Genomic DNA, 10528 nt, shown 5'->3' with positions numbered 1-10528 from the left:
AAAAAAAAAAAAAAAAAAAAAAAAAAAAAAAAAAAGAGAGAGAGAGAGAGACAGAAGTGGGACCAGAGAGTGTTTGCCCACCCACACTTTTCAAAGCTGTTTTATACAGCAAAGCCATGTGGTGAGGTGGGTACAAAGTGGGGCAAAACTATAAGGCCCAGTGGAAAATTACAAGGTGGGCATAAGGTGGTGTAAAATCACGACCAGCTAATAAGAATACAAGTACAGTCACCCAGGTAATATTGATTAAATAGTAGTGAAATGGAGGAGCAAGTCATAGCAAACATACAAAGATTTTCAGTAAGGGTTGGGGTCAGGGATATTTTGTGAAAAGTTTGGGTTGAGACTTTGGGCCCCAACCCAGGTGATTGATACTTATTTAGAATATCAATCGCTGCTATTTATACTCAGGGAAGCACAGGGTGTAGCAGTTTCTCTCTTTTTACACTTCTGGCCTTCTGTGAATGTGTCTTAATTGTCCTCCATGTTGGGTCCTCCTGGGCTGACCCTATCTAACTGCCTACAAGATGTCTAATTAACTTACAATATTGTAATATTCCCCCCTCTGAAGAAGTACCCCTAACTGCTGTGAGAGGGCAAAGGGCAAAGACTGTTCTGGCTACTTCCAGCTGATGAGGGTTGTGGTAGTGATCAGCAGTTAGAGTTACTCTACAGAGGGTCTATTTGCAGTTGATTTTCTTGGAGAACCTTGCTGGGCCTGGTTTTCCTGATGTGAACTTGGCTGTTCTTGTTGGAGTTTGAGTCCTGTTGCTGTGAATGGCTGCTGTTTTCAGGGTATCTCTTATCTTTCCCTCGAGCATTGCTTCCTGGCTCCAATGTAGACCCCTCAGCCTGGTGGCACAGATCCTTAATCCTGATGGAGCAGACTTTCTAGCTTCCACCACTGGCTTTTGGACGTTCCTGGTGCAGGTCCTTGATACAGACTTGCACGAAACATTGCTTTGGGTTGTAGGCCTTTGGCTAGACTCATGGAGGATGTTCCATTGTCTCTAAACCTTCAGCTGGACTTGTGAGGGACATTTTTGGGGGATCCAAGCCCTCAGTTAGATTCTTCAGGTCTCTAGTGCATGGACAGATCTATTGCATTCCCTTGCATTTGACATTTTGGGTGACTTTTAAAAAATAATACTATAAATTATGTCCTGTATTAAAGCTATTCCCTTGCAAACCCTGACTACAACATATAGTTTTTCTATAACTCTTTTACTTTATTGTCTTTATACTTTCTTTGTCAGTATTGTATAATATTTATAATTGTTGGATATTTCTTGCCTCAAAGATGGCTGCTACATAAAACAGTAGCCTCTTCGGCTGGGGATTTAGTTCAGTGGTGCCGCTGTCTGCCTCACAAGTGCAAGGTCCCAAGTTCGATGCCTGGTACCAACCTCCCCCCCCAAAAAAAAACAAAAACAAAAACAAAACAAACAAAAAACCCCAAAAAAACAAAATCCAGTAGCCTTCTCTCCATAATGCTCTGTGTCTTAAGATGGCTGCCACATGGAATAGCAGCCTCCATGTTAAATATGGCTTCTCCTACCAAGAGACAGCCTTCTTCCCATCATGCCTCTCTTCCTACCAAAAGAATAACCTGATGCTTGCTACCTCCGGGTAACCAGTATGTCACAGCCTCCTCCAATCCCTTAATTCTACCTTACTGAATTCCACCCCAACTCAGGTTAACACCACCCCACTCCTATAAAAGAAGCTCCCTGTTCCTCCATGCTGCTTTTCCTCTGTTGGGAGACAGCTGGGCAGATCCTCCCCATAATAAAGGCTTGTTGTAGTCCTGGTCTGGTCCTGGAGTTTTGGCTCTTTTACCTACAATGATATATCAGACATTATGCATAATGCTTATTGAATCATTAATCTCTGGTTATTTTCCCCTCCTAAATTATATATTTTCCACTGCATCTTATAGCAACTAGGACAGTAAGAATATTTGGAGGATAAGTGATAAATGCTTCTTTATTGATTCACTCAATATTGACAGAAATTTGCTAGCACAAATTATGAATCAGTCAAGTCATATAATTGAAAAAGTGCCCTTTTATTATTTATTAACAAACAAAAGCATTAACATTCGAGAGGCAGTCTCCAGGCAATTTGAAAGAGCAGATGGAGTAATTTAACTCCTTTAGTTTGCTGGATTGCTGACAGGTACCACATAGGGTTAGAGCAGTCACCTCCATCTGGCACACACATGGGTGGTTACTGAGATATTTAGCATGGCAAGATGATGTTAAAACAGATGCTACTGCCAAGTACAAAATTTCCCAGCAAAAATAGACTTTTCCCACTCACAGACATAGTTAAAGGGCAAACTTTGAATTGAAATGACTAAAAATAATGAGGCTATTTTAAGGTAATGACTAGTTTTTAAACATTTGTCAGAGATACAAAGTTCTGTATTTAGTAGCAGCAAAATGAACATACTTTTTCTCTATTCATTTTGTGTCCTGAGTGCTATGTAGTATTTCATGAGGAAACCAGAAGGCCTGAGTGATGCAAAAATGGCTCGCATAGCCTCAGAATTAATTCCTCAGGCTTTATAGTCTATGATTCTTTCCTTAAATATGATAGAAAATTTCTGCAGCATGTGTGATCACCTTTGTATTTCTAAATTGTGAACTGCCTTGTTTTTATTTGCAATAGCCTCTGTATTACAATCACCTAAAAAGAGAAAAGTGGAGAAATACTACTGATCTTTTTTGTCATACAGAGCATTTGTGTCCCTGAATGTATTCAGGAAAATCATTTAAGGAGACCCCTCCCCATTGTTCTGAGTTGCACACTGTGTACATGAAAAGGGCACATTTTCTTATGCAGCATTAAGTGTAGCATTTATAAATATTTACTGTAATAGCTGCAAAATGATGACTAAAGCAGGTGGAGGTTCCTCAGCACCAAAAGATCTTTTTTTTTGTACATTCAATATTTTTTCTTCTACTAAATGGCCTATAGAGGCTGAATAAACATGCAGGTATGTCTTGTTTGAGATGTTGGGATGAGAGGTATTCACTTGAATAATGGGTCACATACACAGCAAAATAGTGCTTTTGCACTCCCAATTTTCAAATGAATTAGGAATATGGCACCTAAAACAGTGAATCTTATATTTTAGGGATGTGGTTAGTGAGTATTCTAGTTTGCAAAGAGCAAACATGAATACAATTTATATGTTTTCAGATGTGTTGATAGGTTTTGACAAATTTTAGAAGTTCAGTTACAGAAAGAGCATTTTCTTCAAGGGGATGCTTAACACATATCTGAAAAAGAGATGAGCTGTAAATGTAGTTTATTCATGGAACATGTTTAACATGCATGAAACCCTCGGTTTGTTCCCCGGTATTACAAGAAAACTGACTGAAGAAATAGCTCTAATTTTAGAGCCTAATAACTAAAAGAAAAAGAAAAGGAAAACAATAGTTAAAATCCCAAAATAACAAAATGATAACATCCACTAACAGCAAAATAACACATTTGCAAAAGGGTGTGCACAGAAAATAGTAATGCTCTGCTAGGGTAAGTTCTTTTTATTTTATTTTTTTCCTTTGGGTATATGAATATGACAATAGGAGTAAATTAGGAGACTGGTAACAACTTGGAATTCTTTGTTATCTTGATAGACACTTAACTCATCTGGGTGTAATTTTCTCATAAGGGATTGCTAGGCAGAATGGGATTAAATAAGTGGTAGAGGTATTTCTGTACTTTAAATATCTTTTTAATGTTTATTCTTGCATCATGGTTTGGCAGTATTGCTCAGGTTTGTCTCATTCTTCTGATCCTCTTGTCTCAGCCTCTTGAGCAGCTAATTCTACAGGCATGTACCGCCATGCCTAGCTTTATTTTTCCTTTGTGGAATCATCTGTCAGTTTGCTTCTCAGTGTATTTTCTACTTTCTTTGAATGAAGAGTCTTTTTTCTCTCTGCTGATTTATCTTTTTTTTTTTTTTTTTTTTTTTTCAGCAGTTTTACTAGGATGTAGCTAGGTATTCTTTTGTTTGCTTTTTTTTTTTTTTTAGTTTGTAATATATCCCAAATTTGTGACTTCTGTTTCATTTTCTTTCTTCTTTTTTTCTAGGACTTTAATTACATGTATGTATACCATAAGTCTCTTACGCTTATTTCTGAATTTTCAATCATTATTTTTTATATATGAGTCTATATTTTACTGAAGTATTTTATCATAAATCATACTGTCAGACCCAACAATTGTGTTCTTAATTTTACATATTGCATTTTAATTCTAAACTTTTCATTTAATTATTTTTTGTTATTTTTATTTTTGTACTGAAATTCTCCAATTTGCCATCTAGCTTTTTGAGGCTATTAATCACAGTTTCAAGAACGCTTATCTGTAATGATTTTAATACATTTTTGGTAGATCTATTTGTATTGTCTCTTAAACTTTTGATTTTGGTCAAATGCTTTTATCTTTGGTTAAGTTGATTTTAGTGCCCGGCACCACATATTAAGAATTGGGTTCTGAGTGATTTTTATTTTTTTTTCAGAGAGGATTTGTTTGTGTTTCAAACAGGCAGTTTGGGGACTGTCACCCTCATCTATCCAGAAATTGAGCTCACCCAAAGCTGAGCTTCAGTATTCATGAGGTCGATTCAACACTCTTTCTTCTTTTCCTTTATTTTCAAGGATTCACAACAGCCCTTTCAGACTCTCAACTGAAAGTCTTGATTATTTACCAATATTTCCTTTTTGGATGCCTTAATGCATTTTGTGTTACTATAACAAAATAACCCAGAGTAGATAATCCATAAAGAACAGGACTTTATTCTTTCAAGATTCTGGAGGCAGGGAAATTCAAAATCAAGGTGTTGGTAGAATAGGGTCTTGTCTCTCTGCTACCAAGATGGCACCTAGAGTTTTATGTTCTCTGGAGATGAGCAATATTGTGTCCCAACATGGCAGAAGAGCAGGAGAAAGGTAGAGAAGCCACCCTTGAAAGCCTTTTCATAGCAATGTTAACCCATTTATGAGAAAGCAGCCCTATATGATATAAATGCCTTCCACAGGACTCCATCTCTTAACACTATTTCATTGAAGGGTAAGTTTCCAACCTATATGTTTTAGAGACCACATTAAAATCATTACAATTGGTATACCCTGAACTCCAGTATGACTTCCTCAAGCCTCTTTAGATGGCTGAAAATTTTGTCAAGCCTCTCATCCTTTTAGACACAAAATTCTGCCCAGCATTTCAGTCTCCAAACTACCACTGGTAAAACTGGTAAAAGGTTTGAGGATAAAAGTATTATGGTGAAAGTAAAGCTCATTTCTCTGCTCCCTTTTTTAAATAGACTCTTGTTTGTCAAAATTTCATTGTTTTTGAAGCTCTTGGATGCCTTAGTCATTTATATTTTAAAAACATCTTTCTAGTTTTCTGTTTGTTCTCAAAGGGAAGGCTTGACTAGCAAAAAGAAAAACAAATCTCTTCATACAGAAGGCAGTGTTAAATTCTAAAATTCTAATTTTTGTAACTTTATTTTAAAAGGGAGAGTTATCATTTCTTAGTAGTTAACCCAGACCGAGTATAATCAACAAAGAGCTGAGTGTACAGATGCTACATTTGTTGCTGTATATATTTCTTTATTTCTTCTAACTTGATGGAATTGAAGGCCAAGGTATGGAATGACTTTTCCTACAGCAGTCCACTGGCATTTCCTTTCTGATACCTCAGCATAAACCAGGATGACATTTCTGTGGTTTCTCTTAAGCAGTTTTTTCTCATTCTTCATTCTAATGTGAAAAATCTTGAGCCAGAATAATGATTTAGACACTATTGATCTGAACTCACTATAAAACTCTGCTTTTCCAAAGTCTTCTGGGATATGCCAAAGCCAAATCATAGGTATCACCATAAATAATTAGATACACAATATTTCCACAGCTGTGCAATACCAGATGGTTTTGTTTTCTTAAGCTTAAAGGAACTTCCTCCCTTTGCAGTGAAAAAGTCAACAATGTCAGAGACTATACTCATCCTTCTTAAATGGGGCAGAGAAGGTCTGAGAGACTTGGATTTGAACTCCATGATATTCTGACTTTTAGTGGAAGAGAACTCAATTAAGGATGTCACATGTTGAAGTCAAGAGATTCTGCTGCCAGTGCAGCAAATGTTTTAGCTTTCAACTGAATTATTTCATTTGCAATAATAACACACTAAAAGACAGGTGGAAGTAGTGAAGCTTCATGCCCCACTGACCATCGATTTCAGTTCTTAGCCAAGGATGTCCCTGTAGATTTGTTGAATAGTGTGTATGGACATGGGTCTCTGTTCAGCCCCCAGGCTCATGTTTGGCTTGGCCTCTTTTTTCACAATGCCTTTCTGATTTCTCTATTGTAAGTTCACCTGATGTCATCTTTGTTTTTGCCATATCTTAGAGACTACAAAATTGAGGCAGTCCTTTATATAATGTTAAGTGACACAAAATAACCCGTTGAGTAAAGTTACTTTGCTCTTCACTGAAGGAATTTCTTCCCTTGTAAAGAAGAAAATAAGTTTTAATCTTTGATCGTTGTCTAGCTACAGGTTTTAAGGATTAGGGAGACAGCAAATGTTTCCACCTTATGTGGCTAACAACCATAGCAGGGAACTGAGAGTTAAAAAGTGGAATTAAAATAACACCAGAAGGCTGGGAAGTTGGCTCAGCCTTCAAAGACTGTGTACTCAGCACAGATATGGAGACCCAATTAGGAACTTTCCAGGATGATAAGGAACAAATTCCAGGTTGTAAAGGACAAACACATGCATAGAATAGTTACTAAAGTAACCTACAGTTTACCTGTACTTTATTATCATAGTAAAAAATACATGCCAAGAAGAAGACTTAAGATGATAATACAGTATACATCACATGAAATGGTATGATAAGAAGAGCACAGGTGAAACTATAACTCCACCTCCATATGTGATGATAGGAAGAGACAGGGTCCTTGCCTACCATTAGATATCATAAAAGCATGTTCCTTTGTCCTTTGTTAAGGTCAGCCTGGTATTTGTTTCCCCACATGGCTTTTTCTGTTATGCTCTAGGATAAGAATAATAGATTTGTTCCTGTTCTTCTGTCTGATTCTTCAGACAGAAAGTGTAAGGACCAAATGGTGTACTTTTGCCTTTATTATTTTAAAAATGATAAAACATTATATGTAGAATATTTTGGGATTGGTGTTATTATTGTGAGTTGTGGGCAGCTTATAAATATAAAGCTTTATTTTCCTTGTAAAAATGATAATTGCTATATCCCAATATATTTCAATGCAAATAAATACATAAAGACATTTAATATAAGATCCTATTATATGGTAGCCCAGCTATTTTTATTCATCTTTCCAGGTAAATAATTATAGATCTTTATCATAAGATGTACATGATAAAAGGTGGCTGTTTGTCACAATTTAATACTTTATTATTTTTGGAGTGTGTAAAAGTTGCCTTGAGATGTATGGCAAGCTGTGAATGCAACTTCATTTGGATATAAGGATTTTGCAGATATAATGAAGTTAAGATGATGTCTGACTGGATTATAATGGATCCTGAATTCAATATCTGGTTTTTCTTGAGAGGAATGAAAGATTTGGGTAGACACACAGTGGTGAAAGCTATGTGACTATGGAGGCAAAAATTGGAAAGATAAGAAAACAGGCCAAGCAATGTCATGGATTGCTTGACATTCTACCAGTACCTAGGAAGAGGAAAAGAAGACTCCTCTCATAATGTCCTCGGAAGGGACATGACTTCTGACACCTGTATTCTGGACCCTGTAGCCTCAGGACAGTGGAGAATATATTTCTGCAGTTGTAGTTACCCACCTGGTTGTGGTAATTTGTTGCAGTAGTCCTAGGAAATGAATTCCACATGTTACACTGAGTTTGCTTTATTTTGTATGTTTCCTTTTAACTGGAAATTCCTTATGTCATCTCTTCCCTATATCATGAGTTGGCACTTCTACTCTAATTAGCAAAGCTAATATTATGGAGTGTAAATAAAATGTAAAATGTAAAAACAATGACAGGATAGACTTTGTAAGTTTTTTTCAAGAGAACTTTATCTACTTTGGTCTCTTCAATTAAATAGGGACATCCTACATTTGAAGATGCTAGAAATAATAAAAGGCAAATGGGCTGAAACATAAGGCATACCAATGACAGAACTTGAAGGGAGGAAGGGACGCTAGGGACTGTCTGTCTCCGGGCTGGCACACACCTACCCCTTCTATTGCTGACACTTTTCAGATTGAGTACTGTTCAGCCCTTACCTCAAATGCAGCTTCACAGTCCTCCCCTCCACAGTCAGTGTGCCAGGGAGGTAGAAACAAACAGTCGGAGTCAGCCTAAAGGAAAGCCAATTTGCTACTAGGATTGAATCAAATATTTTCATTTACAGGTGAAAAACTGAGGAAAAGAGAACTAGTCTCAGCATCTAGGGGTTGTTTTGTTTGAATATTAAGCCCTGCATTGTAGATCCACTTCTATTTCACCCCAATATACCCTCCTCACCAGCAACCAAAGAAGAAAAAAACCCAAAACTAATCCACATGACTCCATAATGATATGGCTAGGGCCTCTATGGCCATATTCAATCTTTAGGGGCACAAAATTCAACTGGAGATGTTAGTATGTTCTAATGGATAATGATTGCGATGGTGGTTAGAGAAGTAAAGAAAAAGAATAGACTCCACTTCTTGGATTTCCTCATGCTATTATTTCTCAATATTTTAAAAACTGTGTCTTGTACTCCACAATAGGAATATCAATCTGAGTAAAAGAATGACCTTTGCCTCAAGGAAATCAATACATGTAAGTGATAATAGCAACACAATGAGATGAGTAAAGACTTCATGAACAAATCCTCAGTTGCATGGGACCTAGCAGAAAGAATCAACAACTGGGATCTCATCTTATTAAAAAGCTTCTGCACTGCAAAAGAAATCATCAACAGAACTAAAAGACAAGCTACAATGTGGGAAAAATTTTTACCAGCTGCTCCTCAGACAAAGGACTACTATCTAGAATATATAATGAACTAAAAACAATCAGCCACCCCCCAAATATAAAGACCTGGTGAAGGGGTGAGGGAGGGCAGGGACGAGGGGAAAAAATGAGAACCAAGATGTGTTATGTAAAGGTACAAAATCACAATGATGAATGTAACTGTACTGTATACCTAAAATGTACCAATAAACTCAATGAGGAAAAAAAAAAACCACAATGAGATGAATTTGGCAGTGCATTTTTAGTGCTTGCACATGGCTAATAGTTAATATCTTATTATTTATAGAATTAGAGTAATGAGAGAGATAGGAGGAGCTAGAGATCATTGATCCTATCTCATGCTCAATACAGGAACTGTACCTTGAAGGAGATCAGTTAGTCTATTTTCTCACAACCTGATTAACTTCAAGATTAAAATATATATGAAAATGTGTGTACATGTGTGTGTGTGCATGTCTGTGCATATTTGTATGTATACACATAATATAATTTTAATTCCATCTAATTCTCAAGAGATTCATAATCTCAAGATTAAAGGTACTTCTTTGGTATTTACTTGAAGTTTCCAGAGATGAACTATGTAAATTTCACAGTGCAAATAATTCTACTTTTAAAAAATATGTCACCATTAGAAAATATTTCTACATTGTGAGAATTCACTGCCTCTGCCCATATACTGATAATCACCCAAGAATCTACCAGAAATCAATTAATTCTTCTCATGATGTCTCCTTAAACATTTCTTGAATTCCACCCTTTCTATCTCCATTTTATCTCCAATCATATATTCTCCAATCTATCTCCAGGCTTTATTTACCTTAGAATTCTGCCAGTTTCCATACTGGTTCCTGTATCACTTTGCACAGTGACATGATATATTTTAAAAAGACATGGCTATGAAATTTCTCATCCAAAATCCTTTAATAATATCCTGTTATGTAAAATAAGACTCCTTAGCAGTTACACTATAAGTCAGATGTCAGAAGAGCTGAGTCCTTGAAGTTCTTAGCTAGTGTATTTCAAATCTAGAATTTTGTATCAGTCATCTTAAAACTAAAGTTTGAGGATAGGGTAATTATGCTCAGGAAGCTATTGAGTGATGTGCATCACCAACACAAGTGACTAGAAGAAATAATACAGTGAGCCCTGTGAATGAGGGACCTCCAACAAGGACTGATGGAGATTCTCAGGATGGAAGGTAAAGTAAATCTCCAGGTAAGAGCTGTTCAGAAAACCATAAAGAAGAGCAGGCAAACAGAGAGCTCTTAAAATACTTTCTGCAAAGAAAAACAAGAAAATACATCAAACTCATCTATTGCCAGATTTTAAAAAACAGGATGAGAGGAATTTTATATATCTTGGAACAGCTGAGTGTCACTTAGTGATATAGCAAAGAAATGAAGCAAATGAATGACTCAGTTATTAGCTCAAAGGAAAACAAAAAGTTGTATAAGAAACACAGTAAAAAAAAAAAAAAAAAAAAAAAAAAAAAAAAA

Source organism: Fukomys damarensis, unplaced genomic scaffold (assembly GCF_012274545.1).
Source record: "Fukomys damarensis isolate Sample0158 unplaced genomic scaffold, DMR_v1.0_HiC HiC_scaffold_29, whole genome shotgun sequence".
In the NCBI taxonomy this organism is placed as follows: domain Eukaryota; kingdom Metazoa; phylum Chordata; class Mammalia; order Rodentia; family Bathyergidae; genus Fukomys; species Fukomys damarensis.
The sequence above is the reverse complement of the archived record's forward strand: the minus strand, read 5'-3'. Positions refer to the sequence as shown.